Source organism: Oncorhynchus tshawytscha, linkage group LG03 (genome assembly GCF_018296145.1).
Source record: "Oncorhynchus tshawytscha isolate Ot180627B linkage group LG03, Otsh_v2.0, whole genome shotgun sequence".
NCBI classification, from domain to species: Eukaryota; Metazoa; Chordata; class Actinopteri; order Salmoniformes; family Salmonidae; genus Oncorhynchus; species Oncorhynchus tshawytscha.
The window spans coordinates 58,065,811-58,086,873 of record NC_056431.1 but is presented as its reverse complement, the minus strand read 5'-3'; the positions used below and the strand labels follow the sequence as shown (position 1 = coordinate 58,086,873).

Genomic DNA, 21,063 nt, shown 5'->3' with positions numbered 1-21,063 from the left:
ATAGTTACCTCAGCAAAAGAGCAGACTCAGATTGAGACTGACCTGACCTCCATTCATAGTTACCTCAGGAAAAGAGCAGACTCAGATTGAGACTGCCCTGACCTCCATTCATAGTTACCTCAGCAAAAGAGCAGACTCAGATTGAGACTGACCTCCATTCATAGTTACCTCAGGAAAAGAGCAGACTCAGATTGAGACTGACCTGACCTCCATTCATAAAGTTACCTCAGCAAATGAGCAGATAAAGTCAATAGCATTACTAAGAGTTATTCCTGGACATTGAAGTGTTATTACAGTGTTATTACAGTGTTAATACCAGATTATTACTGTGTTATTACAGGGGTAGCACAGCATTATTACAGTGTTATTACAGTGTTATTACAGTGTTAATACCAGATTATTACTGTATTACAGTGTTAATACCAGATTATTACTGTGTTATTACAGGGTTATTACCGTGTTATTACAGGGTTATTACAGTGTTAATACCAGGTTATTACAGTGTTATTACAGTGTTATTACAGTGTTATTACAGTGTTATTACCAGGGCCATGTTATTACAGTGTTATTACAGTGTTATTACAGGTTATTACCGTGTTATTACAGGGGTATTGCAGTGTTATTACCGGGTTATTACAGGGGTATTACAGGGTTAATACCAGTTATTACAGTGTTATTACAGGGTTATTACAGTGTTAATACCAGGTTAATACCAGGTTATTACCGTGTTAATGCCAGGTTAATACCGTGTTATTACAGTGTTATTACAGTGTTATTACAGGGGTATTAGTGTTATTACTGGGTTATTACCGAGGTTATTACAGGGGTATTAGTGTTAATATCAGTTATTAGTGTTAATACCAGGTCAATACCAGGTTATTACCGTGTTAATACCAGGTTATTACTGTGTTATTACAGAGGTATTACAGTGTTAATAACAGGTTATTACCGTGTTATTACGGGGTATTACAGTGTTATTACTGGGTTATTACAGTGTTAATACCAGTTATTGCCATGTTATTACAGAGGTATTAGTGTTAATACCAGGTTATTACAGTGTTATTACCAGGTTATTACCGTGGTATTAAAGTGTTAATACCAGGTTATTACCGTGTTATTACAGTGTTATTACCAGGTTAATAATTGGTGTTATATTGGTGTTAATATCAGGTTATTACCGTGTTATTACAGTGTTATTACCAGGATATTACATGGGGTTAATACAGTGTTAATACCAGGTTATTACCGTGTTATTACAGTGCTAATATCAGGTTAATACCAGGTTATTACCGTGTTATTACCGTGTTAATACCAGGTTAATACCAGGTTAATACCGGGTTATTACAGTGTTAATACTGGTTATTACTGTGTTATTACAGTGTTAATACTGGGTTATTACTGTGTTATTACAGTGTTAATACAGTGTTAATACCAGGTTATTACTGGGTTATTACCGTGTTATTACAGAGGTATTAGTGTTAATACCAGGTTATTACAGTGTTATTACTGGGTTATTACCGTGGTATTAAAGTGTTAATACCAGGTTATTACCGTGTTATTACAGTGTTAATACGTTTTATTCCAGTTTAATTCCAGGATGAATCCATACCTGCTCCAGGACATCCAGCTTCAGCTCCAGCTTGCTCAGTACTACGTCTCCTCCCCATAGCGACAGCTGCAGGTCAGAGGGCTTCAGGTTCTTGATGTATTTGTTCACGTAGGTCATCAACAGGGGCGTGACATAGGACTCCAACATCCTGCCTCTGTCCTGGACCACAAACACAATAGGGAAGAAAGGAGAGGAGTCATTCCAAGTCACAACACATAGTTTTTAAAAAATAAAGAGGTTCAATAAAGCAAGTTGAGCTAGCCAAATAACATATCTGGTAACCGAGGGCTATCCTTAGCTAGCCAAATAACATATCTGGTAACTGAGGGCTATCCTTAGCTAGCCAAATAACATATCTGGTAACTGAGGGCTATCCTTAGCTAGCCAAATAACATATCTGGTAACTGAGGGCTATCCTTAGCTAGCCAAATAACATATCTGGTAACCGAGGGCTATCCTTAGCTAGCCAAATAACATATCTGGTAACTGAGGGCTATCCTTAGCTAGCCATGCCTACAGCCCTTCAAAAAGCCCTCCAGTCAAACTAACTGCCCTAGCTAGAGATGCAGGACTGTAGAGAACTGGTAGAACCAGTCACATGGTAATGTGTGTTATAGATCTTCCTTTATTTGACAACATTAAAGTTACAGCGAACCACCTCACACAACATCATGTGGTTTTGCCTTTTCATGTATCCAAATCTATGTGACATGAGTGTGGATCATTTGCTAGATTGCATTGCTTACGTAGTGAGACTACAGAGTTTATCAACGTTGTTATTCGTTATTCACTGAGTATTTATTCCTCGTGTCACTATTTTTTATTTGTCATCTTTAACTCTGCATTGTTGGAAAAGGGACCCGTAACTATTTCATGGTTAGTTTTACACCTGTACACCGAAGCATGAGACAAATACAATTTGACGTGAACTGTGACAGCTCACTACAGCCTAACAGCTAACTAGATAGTGTAGCCATAGAGAATGATAGAGTCCTCTAGTGGCCATTTAAGCATAGGCATCACCATGAAGGGCTTCCACCATACTTCCGCCATTTTAAAGTAGTCAACTGGGTGGGGATTCCTATGAGTTGTAAAGCCTCAATAGCGCTACCTATGCCGTCACTGACGCTACAGAGGGCACAGATATATTTTTTTTAAATAGATGATTCCTCTATCAATTAAATTTAATTAGCTTAATTGGCATGATGTAACCATGTACATATTGCCAAAGCTTATTTTGGATATTTACAATATAAAAATCAAAATGAGAATCAAAATTGCCAAAGGTATTAACAGTAATAACAATAACCAAGTGTCAAAATAGCCATACATTCAACAATAACAATAGGATACAGTAGAGTACATGTGCAGGTTGATTGGTCTATCTATCTATCTCTATGGGTGAATCTGATGTGTACTGGCGCTTTGATCTGGATTAAATCCAATTTATGTTTAATCTGGAATGTGGTCGGAGGCGCAATATGGATGATGATGAGACGCATGTTGCTGAGCCTCTGGAGGCATGAAGAGGCCACCACCTCGCCAGGCACCTCGTAACAACGAGGAGGGCTCCGTATAGTTCCGCATTGACATGATTGGTTGACTGTAGGTGAGGGCGGGAAGTCCCTGTATAAACACAAACTCGCTTCCTTCACATCTTCCTTCCACAGCTGCTCTACGAAGCGCAAACAACTATTAACGCCATGACTTGGTGCAGAGGCCGTATCACCGTAAATACCGCACGACCAATGCAGACATCGGATTGACCATGAAGCGCCTTTAAAAAGGACATCATCATATTGTTGATTGGGGTCCATTCAATGCAACCCAGCTAGCTAGCACAATTAGCATGCAAGTTTCAACAAACTTGTGGGCCTGGCACGTACCATTAGTTAATAGGGCTGGTTAGAGTTAGTTCGTAGCTGATTAGTTATTGGACTATTATAAACGGGTGTCCGTGTTGCATTCTGCTAAAGTGTTGGCTAGCCAAATGACAGATGAGTTGGATAGCTCCAGTCCTAACCTGCTTGCTAACCTTAGCCTAGCTAGATATCTAGCCATTTCAGTAGCCAAATAAACGAAGCATATACGTCTGCTGTCTCTACTTACACTCAATTATTTCCCTTACGTGTTTGGCTGCAGTTTTCAATGAATCTCTTCGGTAGCACACTAGTTAATTCATCCCGTTAGCTGAAGCAAGGCACATTTTTGTCTCAGGGAAACGTCATCGTCAACTAAACACAGAACTTCCGCGTGTTAACTGTGTCGTCATTTCCTGGTTAGGTATCAAACACCACGCCCCCTCCCCGGTGATGGGACCAAACCAATACATTTACGCGGTTCCCTTTCCTTGCCGCGTCTCATTCATAAAATATAGTGAATTGTGTTCAGAGCAAAATGGTGTAAATTTATCAAGCGCAATTGAAACACAAAACGATTGCGGTTTGAGGCTACATGATCTGCATACAAGTAGCTAGTCAACTTCTTAAATTTAGCTCATGAATGGTTTGATTATAATTCTAGCATGATACAGTAATTAAAATTAAAATAGATTAATAGTAGAAAATGTATGGCTATAATAAAAATGTCTCAAATGTTGCACCAGTACTTGGAATAGGAATAAACAATGAAAGCTAAATGTGTCGTTCATCATGCTGAAATCTTTAAACGAAAGCTTAGTCTTTAGATTCTAGTCTGCACGTGTCAACTGCTAGTCATTGTCGACATTTTGATTACTTCTCCCAGCAAATTCTGAAATGTCTGATTTCAATACAATAGAATGAAAATAGCAGATCACATAGGTCAATGCATTTATTATTGTATTTACTGTTATGTTCATTTTCTCTGGAGATTCAGATGTAAGAAAATAATCTGATTTAAACCACTTGATTACTGTTTGAGCATGTTGTTGAATTCTGATGTTTATTCCATTTCATATTTTAAAAATTCTCCCTTATTTTCCAGGTGTAGTTTTACAAATCACAACTTATTCCTCTCATGTCCTTTTAATCATGAAATGTAATGACAAATACAGAGCGAATAAATTTAAAAGGGACAATCAGCTGTTTCTACATCCATTTTTGGACTTGTAAATTAATGGTATGTACCCATTGATTGTTGAAGAATATAACTTCTAAACGCCGAATGAGCTTAGTTCCACTGTCACACCCCATCAGAACCCAAAATATACAGTGCCTTCAGAGAGTACTCATACCCCTGGACTTATTCCACATTTTGTTGTGTTACAGCACTGAATTCAAAATGGATTAAATATATTTCTATTCTCACCCATCTACACACAGTACCCCATCATGACAAAGTGGAGAAAAAAATATTTTTAGAAATGTTTGCAAACGTATTGAAAATTAAATACAGAAATATCTAATGTACATAAGAATTCACACACCCTGAGTCAATACATGTTAGAATCACCTTTGGCAGTGATTACAGCGATTCTGGGTAAGTCTCTAAGATTGATTACAGCTGTTAGTCTTTCTGGGTAAATCTCTAAGATTGATTACAGCTGTGAGTCTTTCTGGGTAAGTCTCTAAGATTGATTACAGCTGTTAGTCTTTCTGGGTAAATCTCTAAGATTGATTACAGCTGTTAGTCTTTCTGGGTAAGTCTCTAAGATTGATTACAGCTGTTAGTCTTTCTGGGTAAATCTCTAAGATTGATTACAGCTGTTAGTCTTTCTGGGTAAATCTCTAAGAGTGATTACAGCTGTTAGTCTTTCTGGGTAAGTCTCTAAGATTGATTACAGCTGTTAGTCTTTCTGGGTAAATCTCGAAGAGCTTTGAACAACCCATTATTATTATCTGTTAAATAGGTATTGATTGTTGCTAGGCAACTGTTTACAAGTCTGGCCTTAGATTTTCAAGCAGATTTTTATAAAAACTGTAACTCGTCCAATCAGGAACGTTCACTGTCGTCTTGGTAATCACCTCCAGTGTAGAATCCTGGTGTTTTAGGTTCTTGTCTGGTGAAAGGTGAATTCATCTCACCATTGTCTGGTGTGAAAAAGGTGAATTCATCTCACCATTGTCCTGTTGAAAGGTGAATTCATCTCACCATTGTCTGTTGAAAGGTGAATTCATCTCACCGTTGTTGAAAGGTGAATTCATCTCACCATTGTCTGTTGAAAGGTGAATTCATCTCACCGTTGTCTGTTGAAAGGTGAATTCATCTCACCATTGTATGTTGAAAGTGAATTTATCTCACCATTGTCCTGTTGAAAGTTAATTCATCTCACCATTGTCTGGTGAAAATCAGACTGAACCAGGTTTTCATCTAGGATTTTGCCTGCGCTTAAATCCAATATATATATTTTTTTTATCCTGACAACCTCCCCAGTCATTAACGATTACAAGCACACCCAAAACACTCAGGCTCCCGAGTGGCACAGCCATCTAAGCCACTGCATCTCAGTAGTGCAAGAGATGATACCTGTCATTCTTAGTAGTGACTGGGTGTATTGATACACCATCCAAAGTGGAATTAAGAACTTCACCATGCTCAAAGGGACATTCATTGTCTGATATGTTTTATTTTGAATCAGGCTGAATCACATGTGGCTGTGATTGGGAGTCCTTAGGTGTGGTGAACAATTGGCCCAGCATTGTCCGGGATAGTGCGTCATTTGTAAAATAAAATTTGTTCTTAACTTTTGCCTAGTTAAATAAATGTTAAATACATATATTTTTATATATATATATATATATATATATATATATATATATGCAGCCACCACTATGCTATAAAATATAGAGAGTGGTACTCAGTAATGTGTTGTATTGATTTGCCCCAAACATAACACTTTGTTTTCAGAACAAAATGTTAATTGCTTTGCCACATTTCTGCAGTTTTACTTTAGTGCCTGCTGCAAACAGGGATGCATGTTTTGAATATTTTTATTCTGAACAGGCTTCCTTCTTTTCCCTCTGTAAATTAGGTTCATATTGTGGAGTAACTACAATGTTGTTGATCCATCCTCAGTTTTCTCCTATCACAGCTATAAAACTCTGTAACTGTTTTTAAAGTCACCATTGGCCTCATGGTGAAATCCTTGAGTGGTTTCTTTCCTCTCCGGCAACTGAGTTAGGAAGGACACCTGTATCTTGGTAGTGACTGGGTATATTGATACACCATCCAAAGTGTAATTAATAACTTCACCATGCTCAAAGGGATATTCAATGTCTGCTTGTTTTTTTTACCCATCTACCAACGGGTTGCCTTCTTTCCGAGGCATTGGAAAACCTCCCTGGTCTCTGTGGTTGAATCTGTGTTTTGGAAATTCATTGCTCTACTAAGGGACCTTACAGATAATTATATGTGTGTGGTGGGTACAGTGATGAAGCAGTCATTCATAAAATCATGTTGAACACTATTATTGCACACAGAGTGAGTCCGTGCAACTTATTATATGACCTGTTAAAACACATTTTTTTACTCCTGAACTTATGAAGACTTGTCATAACAAAGTGGTTTAATAGTTATTGACTCAAGACATTTCAGCTTTTCCTTCTTTTTTTTTTAAAAATTACTTTTCAAGAATTTCAAAAAGCATAATTCCACTTTGTCATTCTGGGGTATTGTGGGTAGTGACAAAAAAAGATATACATTTGATCCATTTCAAATTCAGGCTGTGATATATAACAACGTGGATAAGGTTTGACATATTTTCATCCAATGTTTACTTATTTAATTAAAGAAAAGTTAAATCAAATGTTTTTAATTAAAGAAAAGTTAAATCAAATGTTTTTAATGAAAGAAAAGTTAAATCAAATGTTTTTAATTAAAGAAAAGTTAAATCAAATGTTTTTAATTAAAGAAAAGTTAAATCAAATGTTTTTAATTAAAGAAAAGTTAAATCAAATGTTTTTAATTAAAGAAAAGTTAAATCAAATGTTTTTAATTAAAGAAAAGTTAAATCAAATGTTTTTAATTAAAGAAAAGTTAAATCAAATGTTTTTAATTAAAGAAAAGTTAAATCAAATGTTTTTAATTAAAGAAAAGTTAAATCAAATGTTTTTAATTAAAGAAAAGTTAAATCAAATGTTTTTTAAAAATAAAATTGTAAAACACAGAAAATGTAAACAAACTATTATAGCCACTGGTTAAAACTATCATATGTTGATATCATGGATGGTCGATCCTTGTATCCACAGTTCTGTCTATGAATTTGAGAGTGGTTCCATTTCTCCTTGCTCCTCCCTCAGCTGGTTACCTGAACCAGGGGTGGGGAGGCTGCTTTGGTATGGTTTCTAATGCTGATTGCCTCTTTAATGAAACAAATATATGCTCCTTTTATGTAACCAAATGTATAACTAACATAGTCCTGTCTAGTTTGTTATTTATTCCAGAATAAAGGTCTCTGGTATCTATTGTTATATTACCATAATAAAAGTCTGGTGCATAATAAACAGGCCTGGTGTCAGCTAGGTTGTCCAACGCCAGGTCCTGTTGATATATAGAGTCAGGGTAAGTGAGGCTATTGAGCACTTAGCTGTTATCCTCTCTCAGTGAGATAAGGCTAGTGAGGACACAGCCCTAACCCTGGTCCCTAACCCTGGCCCTAACCCTGGCCCTAACCCTGGCCCCAACCCTGGCCCCAACCCTGGCCCCAACTCCTAACCCTGGCCCTAACCCTGGCCCCAACCCTGGCCTAAACCTGGCCCTAACCCTGGCCCTAACCCTGGCCCTAACCCTGGTCCTAACCCTAACCCTGGCCCCAACCCTGGCCCCAACCCTGGCCCTAACCCCTGGCCCCAACCCTGGCCCCAACCCTGGCCCTAACCCTGGCCCTAACCCTGGCCCTAACCCTGGCCCTAACCCTGGCCCCAACCCCTGGCCCTAACCCTGGCCCCAACCCTGGCCCTAACCCTGGCCCAACCCCTGGCCCTAACCCTGGTCCTAACCCTGGCCCCAACCCTGGCCCCAACCCTGGTCCTAACCCTGGTCCTAACCCTGGCCCTAACCCTGGCCCTAAACCTGGCCCTAACTCCTGGCCCCAACCCTGGTCCCAACCTCCTGATCCTAACCCTAACCCTAACCCTGGCCCTAACCCTAACACTGGCCCCAACCCTGAACCCCTGGCCCCAACCCTAACACTGGCTCCTGGCCCTAAACCTGGCCCTAATATACTGTAACTTTTTGACTTCTTCAGTTAGACATGTGAGTTCCCATTCTTAGCCCCGATGACGTGTACACTGACTTGGCGTGGGTTTAGTGCTAACATGTGTCCTCGCACTGAAATTATTTAAAGAGAGGATTTGGTTTCAGCCAATAGTCAATGTAGCTGCTCCTTGAGAGGATTTGTTCCAGCCAATAGTCAATGTAGCTGCTCCTTTGATGTCCAATCACAATATTAGAAACCCTTTGTCACTGCAAATAAAGTCAGGATATGCCCACTGGATTGAAGTGTTTGACTAAAAACAATCACATTTCTCCAAAACACGAAGGGCTATAATACCAATAGAAATGAATAGCAAATGGACTGGTAAAGAGGTCTGAGAATATGTGAAAATACTGTCCCGTTTGTGAACGCTCCTGTCAACGGGCAGGACATCGGACAGCTCTATATTTGTTCCTTTTAAGATCGACTTTCCTCGAGTTTTCACCCTAAATCTTCGGGCTCCCCATGGCGTTTCTGGCTACAGCTTAACCTTCCCAAGAAGGTTATTTTCCCTGTTCGAAATGGGAAAGCTTCGGAGCGGAGTTACATAGAAGGGTTTTACATGTGGAGACAGATTAAACGTCAAACTCACTTATACAGCGTTTAGGGGTTTGTTACTCGGGTTAGTTTTAGCACACTTGTTGCCAAGCAGTCGTCATAATATAGCTTTTGATTATGACGTGAGCTTTCAGTGTGTGTGTGTTTTGAATATCGAACTTCTTTTGAAAGAACAGACGCGGATGGTGACATTACGATGTGTTACAGACGTCATGGTTACGACTTACCAATTTTTGTTAGTTGTGTTAAATATTTATTTTGAAAAATATATAGTTAATTGTTGTGTTTTTAATTATTCAAGTGTATTCTTATAGGCCTAATTTTTAAAATCCGAAATGTGTGTTTTGTTATTACATATATTACTAAAATATTGTTTAAAAAAAAATACAAATAAATGTAAGAATATTGTTATATTGTAATGGTATTATTAGTATTATTAAGAGTAAAGCACTATAGGTCATTTGTTCCATTAATTCTAAATTAAGTTGACAATGACGTGTCCTGTTTTCCTGGTTATCAAACGTATAAACAAAAGGGTTACAGACTATAATCATTTTAAAAAAGGACACTAGATCAAATAGAAAAATAGTATCACATAATTCTAATTTACATCATTGAAATGTCGATTATTGTTAGCATTTCCTATCAATGAAATGCCTGATTTAATATACACACGATTATTACTAGCCCGTGGGGCCCAATTGTAAAGGTAGGCCATGATTACAGGACCAGTTGTCTTCCATCCGTAGTATGCATCTGATTATTGTCACGATGGGTTCCATTGTTGTCGCTGTTGCGTTATTGTTTTTATATTGCTCTAAAATACGACTACTTCTGTCAGCTGTTGCACCGCTGTAGAATGGGGCTCAATTCAGTGCACCAATAGAAAGCGGTTGCTTTTTAGGTTTATGCATTTCGCTGCACCTGTGATAACATCTGCAAATCTGTGCAGGCCTACGCGACCAATAAACTTTTGATTTGAAAATAGGAGTTAGGCCTATCATTTTGACCGAGATACAACAGTACTTCCGGGTCAAAAGTCAGGCCCTATCTCTTATTATTCAACGATCACGTTGTTCTGAAACATATTTTAACAATGAGAGACAGAGAGAGAGAGCGAGTCAGAGAGAGAGACAGAGAGACAGAGAGAGACAACAATATATTTACTCACGCTTGTTTTTACCGGAGCACTTGGACGTGGAAACAAAAAATATGTTTTCTAGAAAATTACAAAATCTTTGGAGGCTTTACGCATTTCGTTTCCAAGAGTTGACACGCCTTAGCAATAGCAGCGATGTTCATGTTAATTATTATTTGCGTCTACACTTGATCAAATATGTTGTCTCTTTACTGATTGGTGGAAAGACATTCAACCATTGTCTTGATCTGGAACAATATGAAAATAGACGATTAAGAAAATCAAGATTATATCAGGCCGACATACTATAACTGAATACCAGTAGGCGATAGGCGACTAGTAAAACGTAACAATCATATAGTAGTGTAATAGCAATATCCTAATAATAATAATTGTAATACTTGATCTATAATAATAATAATAATAACAATAATAATAATAACAATAATTCTAATAATACATGTTTTCCAAACAAATGTATTTCATTTTGCATGAAAAATGTGTTGGGAACCGTCATTGTAAATAAAAATGTGTTCTTAACGGACTTGCCTAGTTAAATAAAGGTTAAATAAATAAAAAAAACAATTTTAAAAAAATTAACCTTCTGTGTAATTGTGCGTGTCCTCGTGCCACTGTGGGCCCACTTTGCAGCTTCTTACATGTATAATAACGATCAGTAGCGATCAGAGGCCATGGTGGAGATAAAGATATCAGATATGACGTGTTGCCCTGCTGCTAATGCTGCTAATGGAACGGCTAATGAGCCTCTGTCAGCTGTCATATAGATAGGATCATATTATAATTAGAATATACTCTATTACTAATCACACCATGACAGTAACACCAACAATAATACTACTCCTGTAGTAATACTACTAATGTAATACTACTGTAATACTACTACTGTAATACTACTACTGTAGTAATACTACTGTAATACTACTACTGTAATAATACCATAGTAATACTGTAATACTACTACTGTAATACTACTACTGTAGTAATACTACTACTGTAATACTACTACTGTAATAATACTACTATAGTAATACCATTGTAGTAATACTACTAAAATACTGTAATACTACTACTGTGTAATGCTACTGTAGTAATACCACTGTAATACTACTACTGTAATAATACTACTGTAATAATAGTACTATAGTAATACTAATGCCATGATAGTAACACTGTAATAACAATAATACCACTACTGTAGTAATACTACTGTAAAAATACTACTGTAGTGATACTACTGTAATAAAACTACTGTAATAATACTGTGGTAATACTACTGTAATAATACTATTGGAATAATAATGCCACTGTAATAATACTACTGTAATACTACTACTGTAGTAATACTACTGTAATACTACTACTGTAATAATAATACTGTGATAATACTACTGTAATAATACTATTGGAATAATACCACTGTAGTAATACTACTGTAATAATGCTACTGTAATAATACTACTGTAATAATACTACTGTAGTAATATTACTGTAATAATACTACTGTAATAATACTACTGTAATAATACCACTGTAGTAATACTACTGTAGTAATACTACTGTGATAATATCACTGTAGTAATACTACTGTAATAATACTAACACCATGATAGTAACACCAATAATAATGCCACTGTAGTAATACTACTGTAATAATACTCCTGTAATTATACTACTGTAATACTACTACTGTGGTAATACTACTGTAATAATACTACTGTAGTAATACTACTGTGATAATACCACTGTAGTAATACTACTGTACTATAATACTACTGTGATAATACATTACTGGAGTTTAAAGATGGAGCGTGTGAGTTACTACTACATTACTAGTAATAATACTAACACCATGATAGTAACACCAATAATAATGCCACTGTAGTAATACTACTGTAATAATACTCCTGTAATAATACTACTGTAATAATACTTACTGTGATAATACTACATTACTAAGTTTATAATGGCGCGTGTGTAGTTACTACTGTACTAATATTACGTGTGAGTTACTGTAATACTACTGTAATAATACTAACACCATGATAGTAACACCAATAATAATACTGGACTGTAGTAATACATTCTCAAATAAGAGTTTATAGAATGGAGCTGTGAGTTACTACAATACATTACTAGAGTTTATAGATGGAGCGTGTGTAGTTACACAATACATTCTTTATAGATGGAATGTGAGTTACTACAATACATTACTAGGAGTTTATAGATGGCGCGTGTGCTACAATACATTACTAGGAGTTTAGATGGAGCGTGTGAGTTACTGCATTACTTTATGTGAGTTACTACAATACATTACTAGTTAGTTACTACAACTACAATACATTACTAGGAGTTTATAGATGGAGCGTGTGAGTTACTACAATACATTACTAGGAGTTTATAGATGGAGCGTGTGAGTTACTACAATACATTACTAGGAGTTTATAGATGGAGCGTGTGATTAGGAGTTTATAGATGGAGCGTGTGAGTTACTACAATACATTACTAGGAGTTTATAGATGGAGCGTGTGAGTTACTACAATACATTACTAGGAGTTTATAGATGGAGCGTGTGAGTTACTACAATACATTACTAGGAGTTTATAGATGGAGCGTGTGAGTTACTACAATACATTACTAGGAGTTTATAGATGGAGCGTGTGAGTTACTACAATACATTACTAGGAGTTTATAGATGGAGCGTGTGAATACATTACTAGGAGTTTATAGATGGAGCGTGTGAGTTACTTTTACTAGTTTTGGAGCGTAGCTTATTACTAGTTTATAGATGGAGCGTGTGAGTTACTACAATACATTACTAGTTTATAGTCGTGTGTAGTTACGCAATACATTACTAGGAGTTTATAGATGGCAAAATATATTTTTTTCTGGGTTGTGCACCAGCAAAATCTGGGTGTTTTTATTCTACTATAAAGCTACATCATCCCTCCTTTATTTCCAATCAGAAAGCTTGTTAAAATAACAAGTTGTCAGCCTTTTTGTACACAATGAAGTATGTTTTTGTGTTAAAGACGATAAGGGGGTGGATCGTACTACCTTTTCATTCCACCACTTCGTGACTAATACGTTTCCCTTTTCACGCAGCAAAGAACAAACTTCAACAAAATACTTTTTTAACCAATGGGAATATTTAACTTGCTTTATTTCTAAAATACAATTTAACATACTTTAAACATTAGGGTTGTTTTTTTTTTTTTTTAAAACAACGTTTTAATTCAAGGACAACAACAACAACAACAACAACAACAAAAAATACATGTTTTACATGGGCTCCAAAAGTCTTTTCTATTTACAGGTAGAAGAGGCAGGAAGAGCGGTCTGTCTCTACAGGTAGAAGAGACAGGAAGAGCGGTCTGTCTCTACAGGTAGAAGAGGCAGGAAGAGCGGTCTGTCTCTACAGGTAGAAGAGGCAGGGAGGAAGAAGAGGCAGGAAGAGCGGTCTGTCTCTACAGGTAGAAGAGGCAGGAAGAGCGGTCTGTCTCTACAGGTAGAAGAGACAGGAAGAGCGGTCTGTCTCTACAGGTAGAAGAGGCAGGAAGAGTGGTCTGTCTCAACACACAGGTAGAAGAGGCAGGAAGAGCGGTCTGTCTCTACAGGTAGAAGAGGCAGGAAGAGCGGTCTGTCTCTACAGGTAGAAGAGACAGGAAGAGCGGTCTGTCTCTACAGGTAGAAGAGGCAGGAAGAGCGGTCTGTCTCTACAGGTAGAAGAGGCAGGAAGAGCGGTCTGTCTCTACAGGTAGAAGAGACAGGAAGAGTGGTCTGTCTCTACAGGTAGAAGAGGCAGGAAGAGCGGTCTGTCTCTACAGGTAGAAGAGGCAGGAGGAGCGGTCTGTCTCTACAGGTAGAAGAGGCAGGAAGAGCGGTCTGTCTCTACAGGTAGAAGAGGCAGGAAGAGCGGGTCTGTCTCTACAGGTAGAAGAGGCAGGAGGAGTGGTCTGTCTCTACAGGTAGAAGAGACAGGAAGAGTGGTCTGTCTCTACAGGTAGAAGAGACAGGAGGGAGTGGTCTGTCTCTACAGGTAGAAGAGGCAGGAGGAGTGGTCTGTCTCTACAGGTAGAAGAGACAGGAAGAGCGGTCTGTCTCTACAGGTAGAAGAGGCAGGAGGAGTGGTCTGTCTCTACAGGTAGAAGAGACAGGAGGAGCGGTCTGTCTCTACAGGTAGAAGAGACAGGAAGAGTGGTCTGTCTCTACAGGTAGAAGAGGCAGGAAGAGCGGTCTGTCTCTACAGGTAGAAGAGACAGGAAGAGCGGTCTGTCTCTACAGGTAGAAGAGGCAGGAAGAGCGGTCTGTCTCTACAGGTAGAAGAGGCAGGAAGAGCGGTCTGTCTCTACAGGTAGAAGAGACAGGAAGAGCGGTCTGTCTCTACAGGTAGAAGAGGCAGGAAGAGCGGTCTGTCTCTGTCTGGGCTCCTTGGCTTTCACTTGACGCGCTGTACTGCTCATCACTCCGTTGTAACATTGCTTGTCCACGGTTCAGTTTGTTATATTCTTTCAATGGAAGAAAATGAAAACGTTCGTCGATGTTGTTGTCTCCTCTGTTAATAACGTCCGTTTTGTTTGTTTGTCTGTTTGTTTGTTTGTCTGTTTGTTTGTCTGTTTGTTTGTATTGGCTGTTCATCAGCCTTCTCAGATTGGCTAGTAGTCCTGATGAGGAGTGTGCGTCAAACTGTGCCGTCGCAGTCACAGTTGCGCCGAAACACCTTTCCGCAGCGGTCACAGCTGTAGGGCTTGATGTCTGTATGGGTGAGAAGGTGAGTTTTCAGGTTACTTCTCTGATTAAAGGTTCTTCCGCATGTGGGGCATTTGTGTGGAGATTCCTGTTTAGATTTAAAGCAAGCAAAGGATTATTCCCTTTAGTTTATTTAGCTAAATATATGTATTGTATTATAATATGAATCTTCAATCAGTTATTGACATTGTGCTGAAAGTAAGCTGTGCCCTTAACAAAATGAACGGCTGTAGGTCTAGCCTATATTTCTTTAAACTGCTTATCATAATCATTCAGTTATTGCCATACATGCCAAATATAATCGAGACACAATCACTATCCATACAGGCAATCCAAATAAGTATATATTTTTTAGGTTTTTAGAAAATTGGCCAAATTTGATCAGTGGCGTCTGCAGTAAGACATGACGCGTGTAATAACATGAGTACACATATATGCGAGCTCGTGCCTCATATAGTTTGCTGACTCACATACATGGTGATTGGTATCAAATTGTGTTAATACATCTGGTGTTACGATGGCAGATGATATAAGTTTGGATGGAAGACTCACCTGCATATGTAATGTTTTATGAACGGCTAAAGTTCGAGACTGACAAAATCCTTTCCCACATTCTTGACATTTGAAGGGCTTTTCCTTGAGTGGATGTATCTGGAAATGAGAAGACAAAAGGAGACGCGGTTAAAACGGAACACCTTTCATAAACTGCATTTCTTCTTTGTGGCCTTTTCCAAGGCGGTTGAGTCATGCTGAGAAGTGCCTGCTGCCAGTAGTGCGACTTGATCTGTGTTGTGGTGCGTAAAAGGGCTTTAGCGCCCTCTCGGAATATGGACTAGTCGTACTCTGCACAGTGCACGCAACATAGTTATTACAAAAATACCTACATATGGAAAAAAGCATTCAGTGCGTTGCTACAATGTTGGAATTGTGAACAAAGTCAAATGAATATGAATAAAACGCGATCATAACATGACATGACGCTATTCCGTACACACCACTATCAAAGCGTTTTTTTATTCCTTTCAAAGAAAACAACAGCGATATCATCCCAGACATTCAGAGCACTGCTTCTTTACCTGTGGTCTCTCAGGTGGTCTTGTCTTCGAAGGCCTTGTGGCAGATGTCACAGGTATAAGGCCGCTCGTCTGTGTGAGTCCTCTCGTGGATCAGAAGATTGTATGACTTGGTGAAATGCCTGCCACAGAACTTGCAAATAAATTCCTTTTTCGTTTTTGACGGAAGCCTTCCCCGGGTGGGTTTTCTATCAGGCGACAGTTTGTTGAACTCAGATATCGCGCTTCCGAGCCCGCTGTCAACTTTGAAAGATCCCCAGCCTTCGGCGGGTCCTCCTGGGTGGCAGCTATCGCCAGGTTGGCAAAGTCAAAGCGCGGTGGTCGGTCCTTGTGCAGCCCGGGGATAAAGTGAGTAATGCCCTGTTTGGGGTGGAAGAGGTGTGCGGCGAACGGTAGCCCCGTGAAGGTAAAACCGGGGATCCATTAAGCCCTGAGCGGCAGCCATCTCTGTGATAGTCGACCTCAGTCCCTGCATGTGCGGATAGCCTAGTGTCCAGTGGTTCATGTGCATGGTCTGCACCGCGCTAAGGCCGTACAGTCCCTGGAGCTGGTCGACCGCGGCCGGGAAGGCGTTGACCGCATGCAGGAAGGAGTAGTTGGTGAGCTGGAGAGACGGGTGGAGAGGGATCGGAGCGGGCAGGGCTTTGCTCCCCATCTCGGCGGCGAAAGGCTTCACGGTTAAGGCCTCGGCACAACTCTACCACGTTGAAGGTCCTGTTGGAGACATGAATAATACAAATTAATATGAGTTCATCATCAACCCACAATATGGCACAATATAGATCTAGAAAATACTGCAAGTAAACAATAAAAACAAGCATAGAGTTAATGACTAACTATTTCTGTGCATTTTGCACAATGCTGCAAATACTTTTCCATTAGAGCTTTTCCAACCATTTTGACCTTAGTCGACATTTAATTAATTTACAACCGTCGTGAGAACGGCCGTAATAAGGGCTGATATTGGATTATCTCACATTCAGTGTTTTAATACTTCACTTCCATTGTGGAAATCAAGGACAGGGACTAATTTGCTTCAAGATTTTGATTTGCACACCGTAAGGCGAACCGATTCTATTCGGTTATAAAGAGAATGTTGTTATAAGAGACGTGTTGAGAACGTTCAAGTTATATCTTATTTATTTGTGCGCGCGCACAAAGTGTAAAAAGACATTAAGGTACTACATTGAATGTTTGGCTGGTGAAAGAATACATTTCGTTCATTTTTTCTTATTCTAGAGCACATGGTTATTCCTTCTAATAACATAAATATATGTTATGCATCCACAAAAAAAAAAAAAAGTTGGAGACGTTTTGTTTTCGATGCCGCTCGCTGTGCATGCTGTCCTCCCAATGCAATGTTCACGATACATTAAAACAACTCATTGCTTTAATGCTGCCATTACATTCGCCAATCCGTGTGTAACAACACACAGGGCCTAATTAAATGTATTGTTACGTCAACAGACGTGGGAGTTTGTAATCTTGCCACACGTTGTCGGACGCGTTATTCCCTTTAAGGCGTGTTATAATAGAGAACAACATATAAAAGGGGTTTGCTTATCTCCTAAAATCAACTTTAGCCCCATTTTCTTGTTATTGTAAAAATCCATTTCTAGGCTATTGGAGTCATGTTTAAGGCCTTGAGCGATGTTTATCTCTGATCACAAAAGCGTGGGCCTACAAACTAGATTTAACTTTTGTTGTAAATTACGTCCCAAGACCGATTATAGGATGTTGTTGTAACCTATAATCACCATTTTGCAACGTCAGAGAAATACTTTTATTTGCGGCACATCCTTTGTAAATACTATTGTACCTCGGCTAGACGTGCTATATGGTGTGAGGTTATGAGAACTGTATGGTAATATGATGGGACTGTTAAATGACTGAGGGTTACATGCCAAGTGGTGTAATGACACCACGTTGTAATGTAATGCTTTCCAAACCCACGAACAAGCTCACCGTGTCACTCTCCCCACACGCACGATACTTGTTTAGACCATTAATGTTTTGAGGTGTAAATAAATAGTGTTCCTCTCAAAACAATTTAAAATGTTCACCTTCTTGCGTAAAATGCAAAAACTTTAGACTGTTGTGTGTGACCATGAATTTAATATATTTATAAATATATTTTAGAGCGTCCCATTACAGCTACCGTTTTGGGTGCAGTGTGGTTTTTGAGGTGTTGATAGTGCTTTGAGTTTCACGTTTCTATAAGTTACTGTAGCAGCATACCACTGCGCATAAAAACCAGCGAGGACTGACAACCCTCGCTGAGCATTCGTCTGAAAAGTACGACTCATTCACAATAATCGAATTTTACCCAAATATAAGCTGTTTTCCCAGGTTAGTTTAAACTTTAGTCAATGGAATGATTGATTCTAACACGGGTTAAAGTCAGTGAGTAAATGCTAGGTTATTAATTTACAGATGATTGACTTGCATAAAACAGGCTACTGTGTGTAACCTATATAGCTAGCTATACGTTCACACGTGGACAGAGAAAGGGCAGAGTTTGGTCCTTGTTCTCAGGCTACTTTTATGTTCACAAGCACAGGACAACTCTTTACTGGCCAATGAGATGAAAGGGCATAAACAGTTTGTCTTAAAAGTCATGGTGAGGTGGATATTTGTCAGAAATGGGCAGCTGCAACAAAACTTCCGGTCAGCATGCATGTTGATAAGGATATGTGTAGTTTACAATAACCTATAGCCTTTACGTAATAGTTTAATGACAAGCCATATATGTAGTGTCGTATAGGCCTGGGTTGCCCAACTGGCGACCCTGGGATTTTATTTGGCCCACCAATCTATTTATTTATTAACTTTTTTATTTTTATTTTTCATTGTTTTGACGTGTAAAATACTTCTTCTTTTTTAAACAACAGCAAATCAGCTCCGAGGGATTTTAATTTTGGAAATGTGTTCCAAAGTATTCCCACGCAGAATATAAATATATATGTGGCCTTATATAAACGTAAGCAAGGTTTGAAATGTTTGAAATGATTATGTTTTAGTCAAATATTATATTATTATATTATTATTATATTATATCCGTTTGTGGTTCTTGCGGTCAATTTGCAGTCCACAAATTGTTTGTAATTATGTTTCGGCCCGTTGACCATCCCCTCAAGAGCAAATCGTCTCGCGGCTAAATCTAGTTGATGATCCCTGAGATAGGCTATTCTATATATTACTGTAGTCTCTGTTTTTTGACACTTAGCTTTACACAGTAAAATGGCATATTCTGACAACATGCACTCGTTTGAACTATCAATTAGTAGGCTACTCGGGATCTCATTGTCATTGAACTATCACTACCTGTTTCAACACAAGTGTAATGTAATCTATTAAAGAGCAACTATCATGGAAACATAATCTTACCCCCAATAAACAGACGCCAAAGGTCACTCCGCAGTTAGTTCTGCTGTGTTTCAATAATCCACAATCCCTTTCAGAGAGGCGACAAAACTCCACTTTAAAGTCAGCAAAAGTTTTCAACTTCGTCCATGTAAGTCTCATCGCCATACCGTCGCAGAACCAGATCTGTTGCGACTTCGTTATGCTTTGCGCACGGTGAGGCAAAGAGGTCCTCCTCCGGAGAAAAAAAGTTACGATCACTATAAGGAGTTCAAGCTCAATGTTATTAAATAATGTTACTACAATAGAGGCCAAAAAAAGCTTTCTGCAGGAAATAGAAAAACAATCCCTGCAGATTCTGTTTGGTCATGACCACAGTAAGATTCTGTTTGGTCATGACCACAGTAAGATTCTGTTTGGTCATGACCACAGTAAGATTCTGTTTGGTCATGACCACAGTAAGATTCTGTTTGGTCATGACCACAGTAAGATTCTGTTTGGTCATGACCACAGTAAGATTCTGTTTGGTCATGACCACAGTAAGATTCTGTTTGGTCATGACCACAGTAAGATTCTGTTTGGTCATGACCACAGTAAGATTCTGTTTGGGTTTGGTCATGACCACAGTAAGATTCTGTTTGGGTTTGGTCATGACCACAGTAAGATTCTGTTTGGGTTTGGTCATGACCACAGTAAGATTCTGTTTGGGTCATAGTAATCTCTTTTTATGCACTCAGGATATGCTTTGGTAGTATCCAAGTCGCTAATGGCCTGGTACTCAGGGCTCTATTGTCCTTCTAACCACTCTGACATCAACGCAATCAAAAATCACATCAGCCACTTATAATCAAAACAGTGTTATGCTTTTAAAACTCACCTCACTGTTATTGCTGAATTTGAAGAAATAAGTTAAACAGCAGTTTGAAACAGTGGAAAACATGGTCATTGTGGATGTTGTTTCAAAGCCAAACAACGAAATCGATTAATTCAAAACACCCATGGGCACTGTGTATAAACCTAGGCCTATATATGAACTCAAGCCCCCCCCGAAAAACCTGTGGAACCTGTAATTAAAATATTGAAAATATAGAATATTAAAAACATTCAGAGCGGAGCTGTCAACAGTTTAATGAAATATGTTTAGTTGTGAAAACATGTTACTATCGATGTTCCCGAACAGATCTCACTTGGTTTCCCAAATGAAGCACTTGGTAGAGAACAGCGTGTGCAGCCTTAGGCAAGGAACAGAGCGCAAGCTTTCTGTGTGACTTTCTCAAATCATCAATAGCATATAGTCACACCATGCAGCCCATATGTCTGGATTTCTAAGACATTCTAAGGTTTGTATCATTAATGACTAAAGTTGCCAAATAACTCTAAA

General features: G+C 38.6%; 1 long non-coding RNA gene and 1 pseudogene across 1 annotated transcript; one reads left to right on the top strand and one right to left on the bottom strand.

Annotated features, from left to right (window-relative positions):
• The first annotated feature begins 13,819 nt into the window (after positions 1–13,819).
• LOC121846203 lies at positions 13,820–14,267 on the top strand. The gene is made up of 3 exons (XR_006083116.1): positions 13,820–13,918; positions 13,971–14,040; positions 14,080–14,267. It is a non-coding gene; the product is annotated as an uncharacterized LOC121846203 (long non-coding RNA).
• An 836-nt stretch (positions 14,268–15,103) lies between these two features.
• On the bottom strand, positions 15,104–19,815 carry LOC121846202 (annotated as a pseudogene).
• Positions 19,816–21,063: the final 1,248 nt, after the last annotated feature.